We start from the raw sequence: 24,268 nt of genomic DNA on the forward strand, positions 1-24,268 counted from the left end.
ATACACAGTGGAACCATCATCATGTTGTATATAACTGACAGTAATACACAGTGGAACCATCATCATGTTGTTGTATATAACTGACAGTAATACACAGTGGAACCATCATCATGTTGTATATAACTGACAGTAATACACAGTGGAACCATCATCATGTTGTATATAACTGACAGTAATACACAGTGGAACCATCATCATGTTGTTGTATATAACTGACAGTAATACACAGTGGAACCATCATCATGTTGTTGTATATAACTGACAGTAATACACAGTGGAACCATCATCATGTTGTTGTATATAACTGACAGTAATACACAGTGGAACCATCATCATGTTGTTGTATATAACTGACAGTAATACACAGTGGAACCATCATCATGTTGTTGTATATAACTGACAGTAATACACAGTGGAACCATCATCATCATGTTGTATATAACTGACAGTAATACACAGTGGAACCATCATCATGTTGTTGTATATAACTGACAGTAATACACAGTGGAACCATCATCATGTTGTTGTATATAACTGACAGTAATACACAGTGGAACCATCCTCATGTTGTATATAACTGACAGTAATACACAGTGGAACCATCATCATGTTGTTGTATATAACTAACAGTAATACACAGTGGAACCATCATCATGTTGTATATAACTGACAGTAATACACAGTGGAACCATCATCATGTTGTTGTATATAACTGACAGTAATACACAGTGGAACCATCATCATGTTGTTGTTGATTTATTTGTCCATTGTATTTAACTGAAATGAACTGGTTCTCATTTTCCTCTTCACATTGTAATGGATTTACAGAAATGCTTTATCACTTACTTTGCTGCTTTGGCAAAATCTACAAATTGTGTTAGATGCCAATAAAGCAATCTTAATTTGAGAGAAACAGAGAGTGAGTGCAATAGCAGAGAGAGAGAGAGAGAGAAAGACAGCTGAGAGAGTTGATAGGGAGACTGGTGAGACAGAGAGAGAGAGCGCAGAGAGAGAGAGAGCAGGGAGAGTTCAGAATGATACCGGAGAGACAGAGAGAGAGAGCAGGGAGAGTTGAGAGGGATACCGGAGAGACAGAGTGAGAGAGCAGGGAGAGTTGATAGGGAGACCGGAGAGACAGAGAGAGAGAGCAGGGAGAGTTGAGAGGGATACCGGAGAGACAGAGAGAGAGAGAGCAGGGAGAGTTGAGAGGGAAACCAGAGAGACAGAGAGAGAGAGCGCAGAGAGAGAGAGAGAGCAGGGAGAGTTGAGAGGGAAACCAGAGAGACAGAGAGAGAGCGCAGAGAGAGAGAGAGCAGGGAGAGTTGAGAGGGAAACCAGAGAGACAGAGAGAGAGAGCGCAGAGAGAGAGAGCAGGGAGAGTTGAGAGGGAAACCAGAGAGACAGAAAGAGAGAGCGCAGAGAGAGAGAGAGCAGGGAGAGTTGAGAGGGAAACCAGAGAGACAGAGAGAGAGAGCGCAGAGAGAGAGAGAGAGCAGGGAGAGTTGATAGGGAGACCGGAGAGAAAGAGAGAGAGAGACAGCGCAGAGAGAGAGAGCAGGGAGAGTTGAGAGGGAAACCAGAGAGACAGAGAGAGAGAGCGCAGAGAGAGAGAGAGCAGGGAGAGTTGATAGGGAGACCGGAGAGACAGAGAGAGAGAGACAGCGCAGAGAGAGAGAGAGAGCAGGGAGAGTTGATAGGGAGACCGGAGAGACAGAGAGAGAGAGCAGGGAGGAGAGAGCGGAACAGAGAGAGAGAGCGCAGAGAGAGAGAGAGCAGGGAGAGTTGAGAGGGAGACCGGAGAGACAGAGAGAGAGAGCGCAGAGAGAGAGAGCAGGGAGAGTTGAGAGGGAGACCGGAGAGACAGAGAGAGAGAGAGAGCAGGGAGAAGGAGAGAGCTGGAGAGAGAGAGAGCAGGGAGAAGGATAGAGCTGAACAGAGAGAGAGAGAGAGAGCAGGGAGAAGGAGAGAGCGGAACAGAGAGAGCATGAGAGGGCTGTTATCATCAGGCTGTAAAGTCTTTTGCTTCCCCTGGATACAGCTTTACTCTCCTCTCCTCTCCTCTACTCTACTCTACTCTACTCTACTCTACTCTACTCTACACTACTCTACTCTACTCTACTCTACACTACTCTACTCTACTCTACTCTACTCTACACTACTCTACACTACTCTACTCTACTCTACACTACTCTACTCTACTCTACTCTACTCTACACTACTCTACTCTACTCTACTCTACTCTACTCTACTCTACTCTACTCTACTCTACTCTACTCTACTCTATTCTACTCTACTCTACTCTGCTCTACTCTACAGTACTCTACACTACTTGACTCTACTCTACTCTAAACTACTCTACTCTGCTCTACTCTACTCTACTCTACTCTACTCGACTCTACTCTACTCTACACTACTCAACTCTACTCTACTCTACTCTGCTCTGCTCTACTCTACAGTATTCGACTCTGCAGTACACTACTCTACTCTACTCTCCTCTACTCTACAGTACTCTACTCTACTCTACTCTGCTCTACTCTACAGTACTCAACTCTACAGTACTCTACTCTACTCAACTCTACTCTACTCTGCTCTACTCTACTCTACTCTGCTCTACTCTACTCTACTCTATCCTACTCTACTCTACTCTGCCTGGCTCAGCGCTACTCTACTCTACTCTTCTCTGCTTGGCTAAGCTCTGTTCTGCTTTGTTCTGGCAGAATGACGTTCCAGATGGAACTTGTTTGCCTTGGATTACTGCAGGGTAACCTGCCTGCGCTTAGAGAGAGAGAGGGGCGGGCGAGAGAGAGAGGGGGGCGAGAGAGAGAGAGAGAGAGCAGAGAGAGAGAGAGAGAGAGAGAGAGAGAGAGAGAGAGAGAGAGAGAGAGAGAGAGAGAGAGAGAGGGGGGAGAGCAGATAGAGAGAGAGCAGAGAGAGAAGGAGAGGGCTGTTATCAACAGGCTGTGATAATGAAGCTTCTTCTTACCCTGGCTGCTGCCTGGCTCAGCTCTACTCTACTCTACTATATTCTACTCTACTCTGCTCTGCCTGGCTCAGCTCTACTCTACTCTACTATATTCTACTCTACTCTGCTCTGCCTGGCTCAGCTCACCTCTGCTCTGCCTGGCTCAGCTCTACTCTACTCTACTCTACTCTACTCTACTCTGCCTGTCTCAGCTCTACTCTACTCTACTATATTCTACTCTACTCTACTCTACTCAGCCTGTCTCATCTCAGCTCTACTCAACTCTACTCTACTCTACTGGCTCAGCGCTACTCTACTCTACTCTACTCTACTCTGCCTGTCTCAGCTCTACTCTACTCTACTCTACTCTACTCTACTCTACTCTACTCTACTCTACTCTGCCTGGCTCAGCTCTACTCTACTCTACTCTACTCTACTCTACTCTGCCTGTCTCAGCTCTACTCTACTCTACTATATTCTACTCTACTCTACTCAGCCTGTCTCAGCTCAGCTCTACTCAACTCTACTCTACTCTACTGGCTCAGCGCTACTCTACTCTACTCTACTCTACTCTGCCTGTCTCAGCTCTACTCTACTCTACTCTACTCTACTCTACTCTACTCTACTATACTCTACTCTGCTCTGCCTGGCTCAGCTCTACTCTACTCTACTCTACTCTGCCTGTCTCAGCTCTACTCTACTCTACTCTACTCTACTCTACTATACTCTACTCTGCTCTGCCTGGCTCAGCTCTACTCTACTCTACTCTACTCTTCCTGTCTCAGCTCTACTCTACTCTACTCTGCCTGGCTCAGCTCTACTCTACTCTACTCTACTCTGCCTGTCTCAGCTCTACTCTACTCTACTCTACTCTGCCTGGCTCAGCTCTACTCTACTCTGATTGTCTCTGCTCTACTCTGCTCTGCCTGGCTCAGCTCTACTCTACTCTGATTGTCTCTGCTCTACTCTGCTCTGCCTGGCTCAGCTCTACTCTACCCTGATTGGCTCAGCTCTACTATACTTTAATTGGCTCATCTCTACTCTACTCTGATTGGCTTTACTCTACTCTGATTGGCTCAGCTCTACTCTACTCTGATTGGCATAGCTCTACTCTACTCTGATTGGCTCAGCTCTACTCTACTCTGATTGGCTCTGCTCTACTCTGCTCTGCCTGGCTCAGCTTTACTCTACACTGATTGGCTCAGCTCTACTCTACTCTGATTGGCTCAGCTCTACTCTATTCTGATTGGCTCAGCTCTACTCTACTCTGCCTGGCTCAGCTGGTGGATTGACTTCCATATGGTGGGGAAAGTTTCTTGGGTTACTGCAGGGTAACCTGCGTGAGTTTAGAGAGAGAGAGGGTACAGATTATGTACAGACTCAGTGAGCATAGCCTTGCTATTGAGAAAGGCCGCCGTAAGCAGACCTGGCTCTCAAGAGAAGACAGGATATGTGCACACTGACCACAAAATGAGGTGGAAACTGAGCTGCACTTCCTAACCTCCTGCCCAATGTTTGACCATATTAGAGACACATATTTCCCTCAGATTACACAGATCTACAAAGAATTCGAAAATAAAATCCTGATAAACAGTAGATATGGGTGAAATACCTCAGTGTGCCATCACAGCAGCAATATTTGTGACCTGTTGCCACAAGAAAAGGTCAACCAGTGAAGAACAAACACCATTGTAAATAAAAACCCATATTTATGTTTATTTTTCCCCTTTTGTACCTATTTGCACATAACATGACATTTGAAATGTCTTTATTCTTATGGAACTTCTGTGAATGTAATGTTTAATGTTAATTTTTATTGTTTATTTCACTTTTGTTCATTATTAATTTCACTTGCTTTGGCAACGTTAACATGTGTTTCCCATGTCAATAAATCCCCTTGAATTGAAATTGAATAGAGTTTTAGAGGGTGAGAGAGAGATGAGAGCAAGAGTGAGAAACAGAGAGTGTCCGTGCACATTCAGTCACCTACAGAGGCACATTTCAGAAGTTGCTCTAAATGAGTGGGGCAATACAAATAACCCAGGTGACTTTTTGTCTATAACACACCATTCTAGTCTATTATACACTTCTACTTGACCTCTACAACCTGTTTTGGGACACAGAAGCCACAGCCTGTTGGAGCTGCTTGCTCAGTCGGCCTGTCACACCTCCTCCTCCTCCCACCGCTGGGAGCCCGCCCACACCGACTCCCTCCACCTGGGTCCCGGAGCGCCGCCGACCGACCGAACCCAACTGCAGGAGGAAGCATCACTATTCTATTCCTCGTTCTAACGGCAACCGACACACAACCGGCAGGCGCGCCAAATGTGCAAGTCCGAATGCGTGGTTATTCATCTCCTCTCTAACCTAGACTAGCCTATATATCTATAAGATAAATTCAGTTAATTTCAACAGTCATTTTGGAAGATAAAAAGGGTGTCAACGAGGGCAAGCAGAACAGAAGAGGTAGCCTATTTGATAGCGTCGCATCATCTCCGTGTTTTCTCTCTAGCTCGACTCGAACGCCTTGAACATCAGCTCCGTTCCATCCAGAATGTTGTCTGCTGAATGAAGAATCCTTGCCACCCTGCTGTGCTGCTCATGTGTTCTGGGTTTCTGACGGACCGTTCTGACTTCTTCAGCCGTATTTTTATTGACTGAACTGATAAACATTCGTCATTCTAACATTGATTGGAGTCAGAGGCTGACTGGAAATACATTTTGCCCTCACACCATCGTAACGCATGGTGGGAATTGTGCATCTTTTCAGTGTAAGTGCCATTTATTTATTCATGCATTCACTCTCTTCTTTGCTTGTCCTTTATGTTGCTGTGTATATTTGGTTGTGGAGAGAAGTAAATATACGCTAGATCATCTGGTGAGACTTGCTGTAGCCCTGTTGCGTTATAGCCGTGGTGAAATGTATCGGATACAACAAAGGTGATTGCTGAAGTGGGCAATGGTTCTTTATGAAAATGCTTAGTCAAAAATATTGTCAAAATATGAATATTATATGAATTGAAATAATCTATGATCTAGACTATGGAATTGCGGTTTATATTCATGCGCAACTGGATATGGTATTATTGGAAGAGAAGAGAATCTCTGTTGAAACAGACCTGTAAAAATATAACACTGATTTAATCAGCGGGCTTATTATGTTGTAGTTGTCATTTTTCATGTTCATTAGTCATAAGAGACAACCCTGGTGAAAGAATTGCCTGTGTATGCAACGTGGTTCTTTCCGCGCGTAATGGTTTCATACAAAGATGATTTGGGCAGGCAGGTCACCCGTGATAAGTCAGTATTCAACATCCATCCTTGTCTTAGGACATCGGGAGATGACGTGAAAATCGGCCACTAGGGGCAACAGTCACCTTCAACTACATTTCAGTTTTGCGTGTATGGCATATGGGTTTCAAGCGTCTGCCTCTGGTTCCCATGGTTTTATGTTCGAATCCAGCAGGATAAAAAGTTGTTTTTGATATTTTGGTTTTAAGTCGATCCCAAACCTTAACCGGAACTTTAAAAATTCGGAGTGATTCGGGGTGATCTGGTCTAGTGTGCTGGGGTGATGGAGTCTAGTGTGCTGGGGTGATGGAGTCTAGTGTGCTGGGGTGATGGAGTCTAGTGTGCTGGGGTGATGGAGTCTAGTGTGCTGGGGTGATGGAGTCTAGTGTGCTGGGGTGATGGAGTCTAGTATATGCTGTTGAATATCAATATACATGTCAGTATGTAGTAAATCCAATGTAATGACAATATTCATCTCAATATGTAGTATACAAAATGTAATAACAATATTAATGTCAGTATGTAGTATATACAATGTAATGACAATATTCATGTCAGTATGTAGTATACAAAATGTAACAAACAATATTCATGTCAGTATGTAGTATACAAAATGTAACAAACAATATTCATGTCAGTATGTAGTATATACAATTGAGTAATAATATTCATGTCAGTTTGAAAGAATGCTTTAATGTCCATGCCTGGCCAGCCTGTCTGCTCTCCCAACACATACTCACACACACACACACACACACACACACACACACACACACACACACACACACACACACACACACACACACACACACACACACACACACACACACACACACACACACACAACAATCTGTCACATCCAATGTCACCCCTTCGTCCTGTGGTAGGCCTGCCACGTCAGCTGACAATCCCCTGGAGTCTGGAGCCCTGAACCCGGTTTATTCAAGGGTCTTAGCAACACACTGTGGTGTCTGTGTTTCTGCTCTCCGTAGTTTTGGTCGCTCTTCTTTTAAAGGTTGACATCCGTGGGACTTTGCATGTCATTAGAACACCACCTGGCCCAACCCCCACAGAGGACCAGTCACATCTCCTCAATCCATCCTGATGTTTTTACTCTCAACCCACTGAGACTTTGTCCCACAAATCCTCACGTGAACCCCCCCCCCCCCCCCAAAAAAAAATCTAAATTGAAGTTGAAATGGGATTTATTTTAGGGGGCAGTGGTTGTATTGGTAGTGGTGGGGTAGCCTAGAGTTTTGGCAAAAGTTTAACACTGAAATTAAAAAGGGTTTGGTTTATATTTTCTCAATAGCTTTGGGAACTTGGTCTCCGCGGCAGTCAGCATGTCTCCTGTGAAAGGAAAGAAAGAAAAACACCGGGCAAGCTGCTGTGGTGATGGGGTCTAGGCTGCTGGGGTGATGGGGTCTAGGCTGCTGGGGTGATGGGGTCTAGGCTGCTGGGGTGATGGGTCTAGGCTGCTGGGGTGATGGGGTCTAGGCTGCTGGGGTGATGGGTCTAGTCTACTGGGGGGGTGGGGTCTAGTCTACTGGGGTGATGGGGTCTAGGCTGCTGGGGTGATGGGGTCTAGGCTGCTGGGGTGATGGGGTCTAGGCTGCTGGGGTGATGGGGTCTAGGCTGCTGGGGTGATGGGGTCTAGGCTGCTGGGGTGATGGGTCTAGTCTACTGGGGGGGTGGGGTCTAGTCTACTGGGGTGATGGGGTCTAGGCTGCTGGGGTGATGGGGTCTAGGCTGCTGGGGTGATGGGGTCTAGGCTGCTGGGGTGATGGGGTCTAGGCTGCTGGGGTGATGGGGTCTAGGCTGCTGGGGTGATGGGGTCTAGGCTGCTGGGGTGATGGGGTCTAGGCTGCTGGGGTGATGGGGTCTAGTCTGTTGGGGTGATGGGGTCTAGGCTGCTGGGGTGATGGGGTCTAGTCTGCTTGGGTGATGGGGTCTAGGCTGCTGGGGTGATGGGGTCTAGTCTACTGGGGTCTAGTCTACTGGGGTGATGGGGTCTAGGCTGTTGGGGTGATGGGGTCTAGTCTGCTTGGGTGATGGGGTCTAGGCTGCTGGGTTGATGGGGTCTAGGCTGCTGGGGTGATGGGGTCTAGTCTACTGGGGTGATGGGGTCTAGGCTGCTGGGGTGATGGGGTCTAGGCTGCTGGGGTGATGGGGTCTAGGCTGCTGGGGTGATGGGGTCTAGGCTGCTGGGGTGATGGGTCTAGTCTACTGGGGTGATGGGGTCTAGTCTACTGGGGTGATGGGGTCTAGGCTGCTGGGGTGATGGGGTCTAGGCTGCAGGGGTGATGGGGTCTAGTCTACTGGGGTGATGGGGTCTAGGCTGCTGGCGTGATGTGGTCTAGGCTGCTGGGGTGATCGGGTCTAGGCTGCTGGGGTGATGGGGTCTAGGCTGCTGGGGTGATGGGGTCTAGGCTGCTGGGGTGATGGGGTCTAGTCTGTTGGGGTGATGGGGTCTAGGCTGCTGGGTTGATGGGGTCTAGGCTGCTGGGGTGATGGGGTCTAGTCTGCTGGGGTGATGGGGTCTAGTCTGCTTGGGTGATGGGGTCTAGGCTGCTGGGGTGATGGGATCTAGGCTGCTGGGGTGATGGGGTCTAGTCTGTTGGGGTGATGGGGTCTAGGCTGCTGGGGTGATGGGGTCTAGGCTGCTGGGGTGATGGGGTCTAGTCTGCTGGGGTTGATGGGGTCTAGGCTGCTGGGGTGATGGGGTCTAGGCTGCTGGGGTGATGGGGTCTAGTCTGTTGGGGTGATGGGGTCTAGTCTGTTGGGGTGATGGGGTCTAGTCTGCTGGGATGATGGGGTCTAGGCTGCTGGGGTGATGGGGTCTAGGCTGCTGGGGTGATGGGGTCTAGTCTGCTTGGGTGATGGGGTCTAGGCTGCTGGGGTGATGGGGTCTAGTCTACTGGGGTCTAGTCTACTGGGGTGATGGGGTCTAGGCTGTTGGGGTGATGGGGTCTAGTCTGCTTGGGTGATGGGGTCTAGGCTGCTGGGGTGATGGGGTCTAGGCTGCTGGGGTGATGGGTTCTAGTCTACTGGGGTGATGGGGTCTAGGCTGCTGGGGTGATGGGGTCTAGGCTGCTGGGGTGATGGGGTCTAGGCTGCTGGGGTGATGGGGTCTAGGCTGCTGGGGTGATGGGGTCTAGGCTGCTGGGGTGATGGGGTGTAGGCTGCTGGGGTGATGGGGTCTAGGCTGCTGTGGTGATGGGGTCTAGGCTGCTGGGGTGATGTGGTCTAGGCTGCTGGGGTGATGGGGTGTAGGCTGCTGGGGTGATGGGGTCTAGGCTGCTGTGGTGATGGGGTCTAGGCTGCTGGGGTGATGGTGTCTAGTCTGTTGGGGTGATGGGGTCTAGGCTGCTGGGGTGATGGGGTCTAGGCTGCTGGGGTGATGGGGTCTAGTCTGCTGGGATGATGGGGTCTAGTCTGCTTGGGTGATGGGGTCTAGGCTGCTGGGGTGATGGGGTCTAGGCTGCTGGGGTGATGGGGTCTAGTCTGTTGGGGTGATGGGGTCTAGGCTGCTGGGGTGATGGGGTCTAGGCTGCTGGGGTGATGGGGTCTAGTCTGCTGGGGTGATGGGGTCTAGGCTGCTGGGGTGATGGGGTCTAGGCTGCTGGGGTGATGGGGTCTAGTCTGTTGGGGTGATGGGGTCTAGTCTGTTGGGGTGATGGGGTCTAGTCTGCTGGGATGATGGGGTCTAGGCTGCTGGGGTGATGGGGTCTAGGCTGCTGGGGTGATGGGGTCTAGTCTGCTTGGGTAATGGGGTCTAGGCTGCTGGGGTGAAGGGGTCTAGTCTACTGGGGTCTAGTCTACTGGGGTGATGGGGTCTAGGCTGTTGGGGTGATGGGGTCTAGTCTGCTTGGGTGATGGGGTCTAGGCTGCTGGGAGGATGGGGTCTAGGCTGCTGGGGTGATGGGTTCTAGTCTACTGGGGTGATGGGGTCTAGGCTGCTGGGGTGATGGGGTCTAGGCTGCTGGGGTGATGGGGTCTAGGCTGCTGGGGTGATGGGGTCTATGCTGCTGGGGTGATGGGGTCTAGGCTGCTGGGGTGATGGGGTCTAGGCTGCTGGGGTGATGGGTCTAGTCTACTGGGGTGATGGGGTCTAGGCTGCTGGGGTGATGTGGTCTAGGCTGCTGGGGTGATGTAGTCTAGGCTGCTGGGGTGATGGGGTCTAGGCTGCTGGGGTGATGGGGTCTAGGCTGCTGGGGTGATGGGGTCTAGTCTGTTGGGTTGATGGGTTCTAGGCTGCTGGGGTGATGGGGTCTAGGCTGCTTGGGTGATGGGGTCTAGGCTGCTGGGGTGATGGGGTCTAGTCTGCTGGGGTGATGGGGTCTAGTCTGTTGGGGTGATGGGGTCTAGGCTGCTGGGGTGATGGGGTCTAGTCTGCTGTGGTGATGGGGTCTAGGCTGCTGGGGTGATGGGGTCTAGGCTGCTGGGGTGATGGGGTCTAGTCTGTTGGGGTGATGGGGTCTATTCTGTTGAGGTGATGGGGTCTAGTCTGCTGGGATGATGGGGTCTAGGCTGCTGGGGTGATGGGGTCTAGGCTGCTGGGGTGATGGGGTCTAGTCTGCTTGGGTGATGGGGTCTAGGCTGCTGGGGTGATGGGGTCTAGTCTACTGGGGTCTAGTCTACTGGGGTGATGGGGTCTAGGCTGTTGGGGTGATGGGGTCTAGTCTGCTTGGGTGATGGGGTCTAGGCTGCTGGGGTGATGGGGTCTAGGCTGCTGGGGTGATGGGGTCTAGTCTACTGGGGTGATGGGGTCTAGGCTGCTGGGGTGATGGGGTCTAGGCTGCTGGGGTGATGGGGTCTAGGCTGCTGGGGTGATGGGGTCTAGGCTGCTGGGGTGATGGGGTCTAGGCTGCTGGGGTGATGGGGTCTAGTCTGTTGGGGTGATGGGGTCTAGGCTGCTGGGGTGATGGGGTCTAGGCTGCTGGGGTGATGGGGTCTAGGCTGCTGGGGTGATGGGGTCTAGGCTGCTGGGGTGATGGGGTCTAGTCTGTTGGGGTGATGGGGTCTAGGCTGCTGGGGTGATGGGGTCTAGGCTGCTGGGGTGATGGGGTCTAGTCTGCTGGGGTGATGGGGTCTAGGCTGCTGGGGTGATGGGGTCTAGTCTGCTTGGGTGATGGGGTCTAGGCTGCTGGGGTGATGGGGTCTAGTCTACTGGGGCAATGCAGGTGTAGAAGCACGGTGGCTAGGAAAAACTCCCTAGAAAGGCCAAAGCCTAGGAAGAAACCTAGAGAGGAACCAGGCTATGTGGGGTGGCCAGTCCTCTTCTGGCTGTGCCGTGTGGAGATTATAACAGAACATGGCCAAGATGTTCAAATGTTCATAAATGACCAGCATGGTCCAATAATAATAAGGCAGAACAGTTGAAACTGGAGCAGCAGCACGGCCAGGTGGACTGGGGACAGCAAGGAGTCATCATGTCAGGTAGTCCTGAGACATGGTCCTAGGACTCAGGTCCTCCGAGAGAGAGAAAGAAAGAGAGAAAGAGAGAATTAGAGAGAGCACACTTAAAATCACACAGTACACCGAACAGGACAGGAGAAGTACTCCAGATATGACAAACTGACCCCAGCCCCCGACACAAACTACTGCAGCATAAATACTGGAGGCTGAGACATGTAGTTAAATTACTAGTTGAACTACCACAAAGCTACGGCAACATTTTGTTTACTGCTCCCTAATACTTTTAGCTAGCTGTGATAATACTTATTGCTATGAGGAAATCAATAAATGTTCATCATTTGATTGTTCTGACTGGTCGGACTGTAGGCTAGACACACAACTTGAAACTGGCTTTTTAATTACCACTCAGCATGTGTTTGAAGAGAAAAACATAGAAACAGTGAGAATGACATGTATCTCATCCTGGAATATCCAAGGCCTGAGGTCATCTGTCTTTGGCCTAAAGAGCAGGAACCTGGACTTCATCAAATAAATCGTGAATACAGACATTGTCATCCTACAAGAAACATGTTATAGAGGACACGGACCCACTGGTTGTCCTCTAGGTTACAGAGAGCTGGTAGTCCCATCCACCACACTAACAGGTGTGAAACAGGGAAGGGACTCAGTGGGTATGCTAATTTGGTATAGAGCAGATCTAACTCACTCCATTAAATTAATCAAAACAGGAACATTTTACATCTGGCTAGAAATTCAAAAGGAAATGAAAAATGTCCTCCTGTGTGCTACAGTATATCCCCCCATTATAATCTCCATACTTTAATGAAGACAGCTTCTCCATCCTGGAGGGGGAAATCAATCATTTCCAAGCCCAGGGATATGTACTAGTCTGTGGTGACCTAAATGCCAGAACAGGAGAATAACCTGACACCCTCAGCACACAGGGTGACAAACACCTACCTGGAGGTGACAGCATTCCCTCCCCCATATGCCCCCCTAGGCACAACTACGACAACATAACCAACAAAAACGGGTCACAACGGTAGGCTTCGAGGGGACTCCTATGGTAGATACACCTATAGCTCATCTCTTGGCAGTAGTACTGTAGACTACTTTATCACTGACCTCAACCCAGAGTCTCTCAGAGCGTTCACAGTGAGCCCACTGACACCCCTATCAGATCACAGCAAAATCACAGTCTACTTGAACAGAGCAATACTCAATCATGAGGCATCAAAGCCAAAGGAACTGAGTAACATTAAGAAATGTAATAGATGGAAGGAAAGTATTGTGGAAACCTACCAAAAAACAATTAGGCAACAACACATTCAATCCCTTTTAGACAACTTCCTGGACAAAACATTACACTGTAATAATAGTGAAGGTATAAAATCTTAACAGTATATTTGATCAGGTTCCCCATCAAATCTAAAAATATCAAGCAGAAAACTGAAGAAAATGAACAACAATGACAAATGGTTTGATGAAGAATGCAAAAACCTGAGAAAGAAATTGAGAAATCTGTCCAGCCAAAAACATTGAGACCCAGAAAACCTGAGTCTACACCTTCACTATGGTGAATCACTAAAACAATACAGAAATACACTACGGAAAAATACACTACGGAAACAGCACTTCAGAAATCAGCTCAATGTAATTGAAGAATCAATACAATCAAACCACTTCTGGTATAATTGCAAAACGTGAAACAAACAACAACACGAAGAGTTATCTATCCAAAATGGAGATGTATGGGTAAACCACTTCTCCAATCTTTTTGCCTCTACAACAAAGAACAAACAGCAAAAACATATACATGATCAAATACAAATCTTAGGATCAAATATTAAAGGCTACCAGAACCCACTGGATTTTCTAATTACCTTGAATGAACTACAGGACAAAATAAAAACCCTCCAACCCAACAAGGCCTGTGGTGTTGATGGTATCCTCAATGAAATGATCAAATATACAGACAACAAATTCCAATGGGCTGTATGTACTAAAACTCTTTAACATCATCCTCAGCTCTGGCATCTTTCCCAATATTTGGAACCATGGACTGATCACCCCAATCCACAAAAGTGGAGACACATTTGACCCCAATAACTACTGTGGGATATGCGTCAACAGCAACCTTGGGAAAATCCTGCACTATTATTAATAGCATACTTGTACATTTCCTCAATGAAAACAATGAACTGAGCAAATGTCAAATTGGCTTTTTACCAAATTATCGTACGACAGACCCGTGTTCACCCTGCACACCCTGATAGACAAACAAACAAACCTTCTTCTCATGCTTTGTTGATTTCAAAAAAGCCTTTGACTCAATTTGGCATGAGGGTCTGCTATCCAAATTGATGGAAAGTGGTGTTGGGGGTAAAACATACGACATTATAAAATCCAAGTACACAAACAACAAGTGTGCGGTTAAAATTGGCAAAAAAACACACATTTCTTCCCACAGGGTTGTTGGGTGAGACAGGGATGCAGCTTAAGCCCCACCCTCTTCAACATATATATCAATGAATTGGCATGGGCACTAGAAAAGTCTGCAGCACCTGGCCTCACCCTGCTAGAATCTGAAGTCAAATGTTTACTGTTTGCTGATGATCTGGTGCTTCTGTCACCAACCAAGGAGGGCCTACAGCAGCACCTAGATCTCATGCACAGATTCAGCCTGACCTGGGCCCTGACAGACCTGGGCCCTGACAGACCTGGGCCCTGACAGACCTGGGCCCTGACAGTAAATCTCAGTAAGACCAAAAAATAATGGTGTTCAAAAAAGGTCCAGTTGCCAGGACCACAAATATAAAGTCCATCTAGACACCGTTGCTCTAGAGCACACATAAATCTTGCTTGTTTGTAGGTGACCAAATACTTATTTTCCACCATAATTTGCAAATAAATGCATTAAAATCCTACAATGTGATTTTCTGGATTTTTTCCCCCTCATTTTGTCTGTCATAGTTGAAGTGTACCTATGATGAACATTACAGGCCTCTCTCATCTTTTTAAGTGGGAGAACTTGCACAATTGGTGGCTGACTAAATACTTTTTTGCCCCACTGTACATTGGCCTAAACATCAGCACCACAGGTAACTTCCACAAAGCTGTGAACGATCTGAGAGACAAGGCAAGAAGGGCATTCTATGTCCTCAAAAGGAACATAAATCCTAATTCGACATACCAATTAGGATCTGACTAAAAATACTTGAATCAGTTATAGAACCCATTGCCCTTTATGGTTGTGAGGTCTGGGGTCTGCTCACCAACCAACAATTCACAAAATGGGACAAACACCAAATTGAGACTCTGCATGCAGAATTCTGCAGAAATATCCTCTGTGTGCAACTTAAAACACCAAATAATGCATGCAGAGCAGAATTAGACCGAGACTCGCTGGCTGGTCTGGCTGACTGGTCTGGACTTAATGGCTGACTGGCTAGACTTGCTGACTGGATTGGCTGGCTGGACTTACTGGCTGGTCCGGCTGGCTGCACTTACTGCCTGGTTTGGCTGGACTTAATGGCTGGCTGGACTTACTGGCTGGCTGGATTTACAGGCTGGTTGGACTTGCTGACTGGATTGGCTGGCTGGACTTACTGGCTGGTCCGGCTGGCTGCACTTACTGGCTGGTTTGGCTGGACTTACTGGCTGGCTGGACTTACTGGCTGGCTGGACTTACTGGCTGGCTGGACTTACTGGCTGACTGGTTGGACTTACCGGTTGGTCTGGCTGGCTGATATGACTGGCTGGCTGGCTAGACTTGCTGACTGATATGGCTGGCTGGACTTAATGGCTGGTCCGGCTGGTCTGGCTGGCTGGACTTATTGGCTGGCTGGCTAGACTTGCTGACTGATTTGGCTGGCTGGACTTACTGGCTGGTCTGGCTGGACTTACTGGCAGGTCTGGCTGGCTGGACTTACTGGCTGGTCTGGCTGGCTGGACTTAATGGCTGGTCTGGCTTGCCTTACTGGCTGGTCTGTTTGGCCTGCTGTGATTCTGGCAGGCTGGACTTACTGGCTGGTCTGTCTGGCCTGCTGTGATTCTGGCTGGACTTTGGCTCTGTATGTCTGCAGGTTGTAGCTGTCTGTCTGTTAGGGACCATCTCCCCAGCCACCAGGCTGTCCACTTGCCTCACACCTGTTCTGTTCTGTTGTGGAGTCACATTTAGTGGAGTGGTGTACTGTTGGATAGATAGGAGACAGAATGGTGTACTGTTGGATAGATAGGGGACAGGGTGGTGTACTGTTGGATAGATAGGGGACAGGGTGGTGTACTGTTGGATAGATAGGAGACAGAGTGGTGTACAGTTGGATAGATAGGAGACAGAGTGGTGTACTGTTGGATAGATAGGAGACAGAATGGTGTACTATTGGATAGATAGGGGACAGGGTGGTTTACTGTTGGATAGATAGGAGACAGAATGTTGTACTGTTGGATAGATAGGGGACAGGGTGGTGTACTGTTGGATAGATAGGAGACAGAATGGTGTACTGTTGGATAGATAGGAGACAGAATGGTGTACAGTTGGATAGATAGGAGACAGAATGGTGTACAGTTGTATAGATAGGAGACAGAATGGTGTACAGTTGTTTAGATAGGAGACAGAATGGTGTACAGTTGTATAGATAGGAGACAGAATGGTGTACAGTTGTTTAGATAGGAGACAGAATGGTGTACAGTTGTATAGATAGGAGAAACAGCCCAAGACCATTTTTCCTGCTCCACCAATAGAGTATGGAAGAGCCAAGCGCTGGAATAACTACAGCGCTGATTGTTCTGTTGTTGGACCACAACCAGGTGTGTTATCTGGATCCTGCCCACCCTCATTGATGATGTCACACCCTGCATTCCAAATGGCCCCCTATTCCATATAATGGCCACTGCTTTTGACCGGAGTCGTATGGGGCCCTGGTGAGAAGTAGTGCACTAAATAGGGAAAATAGTGCCATTTGGGACACCTGATTTTGACACCTTTTTGTAAACCAACCAAGTTCACCGGCACCTTTCTCATCAGTCCTCTGGCTTATTTTACATCTTTAGTGGAAATATGCAGTATTACAATGACAAATATCTCTACATTATACAAATTTGTATTTACATTTATTGTAATTATTTTATTAATATATATACCACAATCAAATAGGCACATTTGACATACAATAAAAGCATTGGTTCTATTAAACAGAGAAATGTTGGAAATAAAAACATAAATAAATAATAGATAATAAAATTCAAGAAAGAAATCAACAAAACAAATATCCAAAGTGTCAGCGATCAGATTATTATTATTATTATTATTATTATTATTATTATTATAACAACAGGGCTCTTTTGGATTGAACTGAACAGATTCAGAAGTCCCAGGCCCCGGGGAGTTTTAAATGTTGTAGCGTAGGCGTAGCGGTAACTGCCAGTATGAAGAAAATACTAGAGTAAACAAGGGTGTTTCCTTCATTTTAGTCGATACCTGGGGCCTGTTGCACAAAACTAGGATAAGGGATTAAGCCAGGATATCTTGGTGATCCTGGCTCAATTGATCCGTAATCCGGTTGCACTAAAGATGGATAGGGGGCAGGAGGATATGTTATGGTATAAATTACCATGGAGATTTATTCTGTGGAGCTAGCCTGCTCCAGACCAGGCTAAATTCCAGGATCTATTTAATCTCATCCCTAATGTCAGTCAGCAGTCACCACAAATGGAAACCAATAGTTATTTCACTGCTCACTATACATTGTTATCACATATAACTAGACCCACTGTTATTTAAACGTTTGTGATCATTAATTTCAATGATTTTGGATAAAAAATGATTTTTAGATGATGTTGCTATCATTAGATAATTTACAGTTTCCCATAGACTATAAGGCTATATATAAAATGCTAGAATATTAGGGCCACAGAGGGGAAAAAAACACAAGTCATAATATTGTAACCAGTTGTTTTAAAGGAGGACAGTTGTTAAAATGACAGATGTGGGGCATTTCGTGAAATTGTACTTCAGTATGGTTTCATAAACAAAGACATGCTGATGTGCCAGAATATTAAGTATCACATTGTCATAAGTATCAAAACTGTAAAAACAATATGTAGCTTTTCTGCAGAAAGAACCAGCCTCATAAATTTATGACTTTATCCTTTTTCTTCAGTGTGGCCCTAGTACTCTGTCATATAAACAAATACACATTCCATATGAATATAAAAACACAATGTGTAACATTATGTTCCTTTATTGAATAAGGACAAAACAAAGCAGGTAAACCATCAGCTCCTTTCAAAACTGAAGTCACAGTGACTCTACAAGATGGAAAGCACAGAATCTAAGCATATTATACAAAATGATACATATACAGACCTTTGAATGTGTATAACACACCCTGCATGTCTGCACACTAAAATAAATGCAGGACAAATCCATACACATCAACTGAACAGACAAATGAATGGATGCAGTAGCCTCCCTGCAGCCTTGTATTACACACAGTATACCGCACAAACATCATAAGAGGCCAAATTCGTCAAAAAACGAACCCAAAAAAACCCAAATTCCTCTGCCACCGCAGGACATATTTAACCAAAATTGAAAGCACACATACTAACTAAAATAATTCAACACATATTGGTCCCTCAGCAGCCGACCACTGTCGTCATCAGGGAAGATTGCCGGATTGTCCCAGTCCATGGCTGGTGGCACTCTGGGGGCCCTCTCCTTCCTCAGGCAGGCCACATTGTGAAGGACAGCACAAGCCACAGTAATATCACATGCCCTAACAGGGCTGACCCTTAATTTGTGAAGGCAGTGAAAGCGTGCCTTCAGGAGGCCAAAGGTCATTTCAACTCTGGCCCTGGTCCTGGCATGGGCATGGTTGTAGGCCTGCTGTGCTTCCTGGGGGTCTGTGAAAGGTGTCAGGAGAAAAGGCTGGCAGCCATACCCCCTGTCTCCCAGCAACACACCAGAGAATTCACCTGTCAACACAAAATCTCATCATTACTACCTCATAAACACAGTGATATTCTTGACACAGCCATGATGGTTATAAATAGGGGTTGTGTGGCTTACCTTGTGATAGGCACTGATAGATTTCAGAGGCCCGAAAGATTCTGGAGTCATGGACTGAGCCAGGCCATTTTGCCACAACATTGCTGATCACACAGTCAGCATTGCAGACCATCTGAAATCATAAGATGAGGAATATTACACCAATCAATGCACATCACTGGCAATGCAGAGTGTTCGTCAATGGACAATATCAAAAAGTTATGTTCACCTGAACATTAATGCTGTGAAAGGATTTCCTATTCACAAAATCGGCCTCATGGGCACCTGAGGGGGCTTTTATCCTTATGTGTGTGCAGTCCACTGCACCAATGACATTGGGGAAACCTGTCACACAAAGTAATGAGTATCCTACTATGTGTTAACAGTTGTCCTGTAATTTGTAGATCCTCTTACCTGCAATCCTATAGAACTCCTCTTTGATGTCACAGAGTCTTCTGTGGCCAGGGAAGGAGATGAAGACATCTGCTAATGCTTTGATAGCCAGACACACACTCCTTATTGTGCGGCAAATTGTGGCCTTGTTCAGCTGTTCTGCATCCCCCACTGAGTACAGGAAGGCTCCACTAGCAAAAAAGCGCAAGGCCACACAAACCATTTGCTCCACACTCAGTGCATGGCTCCGTGCAGTGCGGTGCTTAATCCTGGGACCCAGTAGTCTGCATAGATACCTGATGCCATCTGCAGAAAACCTGTATCTTTCATATAGATGGTCATCAGGGAAGGCCAGTGGGTCCAACCGGTCCCTGAAGACCCTTTCTCACCTGAAGGCTCTCCTCAGCACAAGTGCTTCTTCATCCACCACATCTCGCACGAATGGGCATGCCATTGTCAGAGCAGAAAGGAACACACAATTTTGGGCCTTCATATAGGCTAGTGGCCACACCTGGTGCTGGGGGGGGTGGGCAAAAGAGGGCGATGCCTTATAACGATGACTTGGTTGTACTGATTGCTGGGAAAATAAAAAAAACCTTAGAAAGATGCCACCGTCCTGTGTGCTCACAATAAGAGCTCATATGTCATGGCTCACTTGACTTTACGAGAATATACCTAATTTTTATTTTGAGCTGTGTCATCTTCTTGGAGCTGGGGGAGGAAAGAAAAATAATGATTAATACATTTGTGTTACATTTAGCATACAGTGTACATTGAAGGCATATCTCACCTCCCTCTCAAGTTTTTTTATTTCAAGGTCCAGTTTCCTAATTGTCCTCTTTTTTATTTCGAACTCCAGTGCAAGATTTTCCATCTTTTTCTTCTTGTACTGAATGTCTATGTCTGCCAGTTCTATTTGGCACCGGAGGTGGTTGCCATACAACTTTCTGATAGCTTGTGAGCTCTGTGAACACAATACAATTAGCGCAGCTGGAATTTGGCAGGAATTTGTCCTTTTATTAATACGCACTATGTTGCCAGGCTGGTTTTCCCACTGTATAGCATCTGGGTCCTGTAAAAGAAATTAGATTTTTTGATTTTGATGAGGACTCCTCACCATTGTAGAGTAAATAGTACTTTCACAGTCTTAACATGATACCTCATGCCTTCTGGAATCCAGAGAGATGGTCTCCTCCTCATCATCGTCTCCATCATGTGCTGTTGCTGCTGCACTGGGGCCTTCACCCTATCACATTTAATCGGATTCATATTGAAGCTAGTAGACAAGACATGCCAGGCCTACAGTATGCCTTTGATGGAGTACTCACTGGATCAGCATCGTCTGGTGCTTGTGCTGGTGGCTCTAACAGGAACACAGTGCTGCCAGACACTGCAAGGCAATAGGTAAACCAAAGTCAGACAGTCCAAATTGATTCAATATGAATGTGGTTGTATCCCATGTAGAGATGGAAGGACATACCTTGAATGAAGCGGGTGGCATCTTGGGAGGAACCTATGCTCGTCTCTTTCCCCCCAGGGATCCCCTCTAAGACGGGCCTTTATTTAGCTCCAAGGCCATGTCCTCTGCTGGGGTAAGGTCAGCCTTTGGTGACCCACCACCCGTGCCTTGTCTGTGGGTATTCTTTTTCACTGCTAAAACAGTACAGACAATGTGTGAGCAGGCACCTTCTGGGTACAATATATGCTTGTGCTTTGTTAAATATTAGTCAGGGACCATACCATTCTGCAGAATGTTCTTGTATTTGATTTTGACCTGCTGCCATGTCCGTTTTGGCCCGTTCATGTTTAATCTACACACACACACACACACACACACACACACTTAATGGAGTCACACTGCAAAAAATTACTTGGTATTTTTGTCTTGTTTTCAGTAAAAATATCAACAATTTTATCATAGCTTTATACAGTGTGATGGAGTTACTTTACACAATTTCACTCATATCTGCAGTGCATTTCAATAAAAAAAATTAACCGTTTCATAATTACAGTACAACTGCATTTTTGGAGATGTGAATTAAATATTTGAATTGTAATTGTGATGTTTCAGCGGAGCGGTGAGTGTGTAATTGTGCACTACTTACGCATTCAGGCGGTCTGCAATACTTTGCCACGCTTTTTCTCTTTGCTTTATCACTGTGGCGGTGTTGCCTTTCTTCTTAATTATATCTTTTACCTCCTCGTATGCCTCCATGAGGATTTGTGCTTCCGACGGGGAAAAGTACGCGGCTCTAGTTGCCATGGTAAATCAGTTAATCTGTGATCTGTGGCGGGGTCTATTTGAGTGAGCCGTGAGCGCGCACCTATCCAGGATTGGTTTCACCTGGCTTAATGAATCCGTGTCTGCTCATCCTGGCTTGGTCTTTGTGCAACCAATTAAGCCTGGACGCACATGTTTTGGCTTCATTGAGCTCAGCTGAGTCATTTATCCCGGATGTCTTAATTCTACTTTTGTGCAACAGGCCCCTGGATGCGCTTGTGATCAAACATAATCAACAGTTATTTTTTTATAAACTATTGATCCTCTGTGGCTAAATGATGCCCTCTGGTGTGATTTGAATATTGCGAGCAGGCTCCTGTGGTTGGATAATAAAAAAACATATATATCAAAAGGACTTTGCCTCTTGGACCCGCTATGGGCTTGGATCTGATTGGTCAGTCACATGTCTTTGCCTCTTGGACCCGCTATGGGCTTGGATCTGATTGGTCAGTCACATGTCTTTGCCTCTTGGACCCGCTATGGGCTTGGGTCTGATTGGTCAGTCACATGTCTTTGCCTCTTGGACCCGCTATGGGCTTGGATCTGATTGGTCAGTCACATGTCTTTGCCTCTTGGACCCGCTATTGGCTTGGATCTGATTGGTCAGTCACATGTCATTGCCTCTTGGACCCGCTATGGGCTTGGGTCTGATTGGTCAGTCACATGTCTTTGCCTCTTGGACCCGCTATGGGCTTGGGTCTGATTGGTCAGTCACATGTCTTTTTTTATTTACTTAAAAAAAAAAAAAAAAATCAGTTAGCCAATCAAGGCCAACCTAGTCTCAGAGCGGCAACAGGCAGCAGCAGGCTGTCTACACTACAGGAGGCTGGTGGCACGTTCATTGGGGAGGACGGGTTCGTGGTAACGGCTGGAGCAGAATCAGTGGAATGGTATCAAATACATCCAACACATGTTTTTAATAGTTTCATCCGAGTTCTCCAGAGATTATTTGGTGCTTCCTTTTGGATATTTAGGATAATTCTGTTTGCACATTTCCTGTTGGGTATTTCTCCCAGCGCTTATAATTGTAATTACAGGTCGGATGCCAAACCTCACCTCCATGTAGTGCATTTGGTAAAATGACTCTATAGAATATTTTGCACCAGATTTGGATTGGAATATGTCATTTTGAGAATTGTCATTTTATGGAGTAAAATGCTTTGCAGGATTTTTTTTCTAGTTCATTCACTGCCAGATCAAATCCACCAGAGGCACTGGTTGTTAGTCCCAGGACAACCATGGTATTTCCTGTTCCAGGTAGTTGGACATGTTCAACCATGGTATTTCCTGTTCCAGGTAGTTGGACATGTTCAACCATGGTATTTCCTGTTCCAGGTAGTTGGTCATGTTCAACCATGGTATTTCCTGTTCCAGGTAGTTGGACATGTTCAACCATGGTATTTCCTGTTCCAGGTAGTTGGTTCAACCATGGCATTTCCAGTTCCAGGTAGTTGGACATGTTCAACCATGGTATTTCCTGCTCCAGGTAGTTGGACATGTTCAACCATGGTATTTCCAGTTCCAGGTAGTTGGTTCAACCATGGTATTTCCTCATTTGAAGGAGTGTCTGCTGCTCTGATTCCTTCCCTTTTTCTGCTAAATCATGACCTTGGTTTTCTGAAAGTTGATTGTCCAGTTGATGTTGTATTCCTATAGAAGGTTGGTGACAGTAGGTCATCTGTTGATGACAGTAGGTCATCTGATCTGTTGGGGACAGTAGGTCATCTGATCTGTTGGTGGCAGTAGGTCATCTGGGTAGACCCTGATCTGTTGGGGACAGTAGGTCATCTGGGTAGACCCTGATCTGTTGGGGACAGTAGGTCATCTGATCTGTTGGTGACAGTAGGTCATCTGGGTAGACCCTGATCTGTTGGTGACAGTAGGTCATCTGATCTGTTGGGGACAGTAGGTCATCTGGGTAGACCCTGATCTGTTGGTAACATTAGGTAATCTGGGTAGACCCTGATCTGTTGGGGACAGTAGGTCATCTGGGTAGACCCTGATCTGTTGGGGACAGTAGGTCATCTGATCTGTTGGTGACAGTAGGTCATCTGATCTGTTGGTGGCAGTAGGTCATCTGGGTAGACCCTGATCTGTTGGTGACAGTAGGTCATCTGGGTAGACCCTGATCTGTTGGGGACAGTAGGTCATCTGGGTAGACCCTGATCTGTTGGGGACAGTAGGTCATCTGATCTGTTGGTGACAGTAGCTCATCTGATCTGTTGGTGACAGTAGCTCATCTGATCTGTTGGTGACAGTAGCTCATCTGATCTGTTGGTGACAGTAGGCCACCTGGGTATACCTTGATCTGTTGGGGACAGTAGGTCAAGGTAATCTGATCTGTTGGGGACAGTAGGTCATCTGGGTAGAGCAGGAATCTGACCTCATCTTTGAGGGTGAGTCCAGGGGCTGCAGATTGGTCCAACAACACTGCTAGTGTCCCCCCCTCTCTCTGCTGCAGCTCCACCTTCACTACACACAGCTCCTCTCTGAGGACAACATGTCCCCCCCTCTCTCTCTGCTGCAGCTCCACCTTCACTACACACAGCTCCTCTCTGAGGACAACATGTCCCCCTCTCTCTCTCTGCTGCAGCTCCACCTTCACTACACACAGCTCCTCTCTGAGGACAACATGTCCCCCCCTCTCTCTCTGCTGCAGCTCCACCTTCACTACACACAGCTCCTCTCTGAGGACAACATGTCCCCCCCCCCTCTCTCTGCTGCAGCTCCACCTTCACTACACACAGCTCCTCTCTGAGGACAACATGTCCCCCCCTCTCTCTCTGCTGCAGCTCCACCTTCACTACACACAGCTCCTCTCTGAGGACAACATGTCCCCCCCTCTCTCTCTGCTGCAGCTCCACCTTCACTA

At 47.0% G+C, this 24,268-nt stretch overlaps 1 protein-coding gene across 2 annotated transcripts in view; it reads left to right on the plus strand.

Annotated features, from left to right (window-relative positions):
* The first annotated feature begins 5,204 nt into the window (after positions 1-5,204).
* The window catches only part of LOC139391806 (protein CBFA2T1-like), a 171,338-nt gene continuing 152,274 nt past the window's right edge, over positions 5,205-24,268 (plus strand). The window contains exon 1 of one of the 2 annotated variants that reach the window (XM_071139363.1): positions 5,205-5,733. The gene's annotated coding sequence lies outside the window, so the exon portion shown is untranslated. The remainder of the gene's footprint in view (positions 5,734-24,268) is intronic. The other variant, XM_071139362.1, reaches the window with a different exon arrangement.

The sequence above is a fragment of the Oncorhynchus clarkii genome, chromosome 32, assembly GCF_045791955.1.
Source record: "Oncorhynchus clarkii lewisi isolate Uvic-CL-2024 chromosome 32, UVic_Ocla_1.0, whole genome shotgun sequence".
Lineage (NCBI taxonomy): Eukaryota > Metazoa > Chordata > Actinopteri > Salmoniformes > Salmonidae > Oncorhynchus > Oncorhynchus clarkii.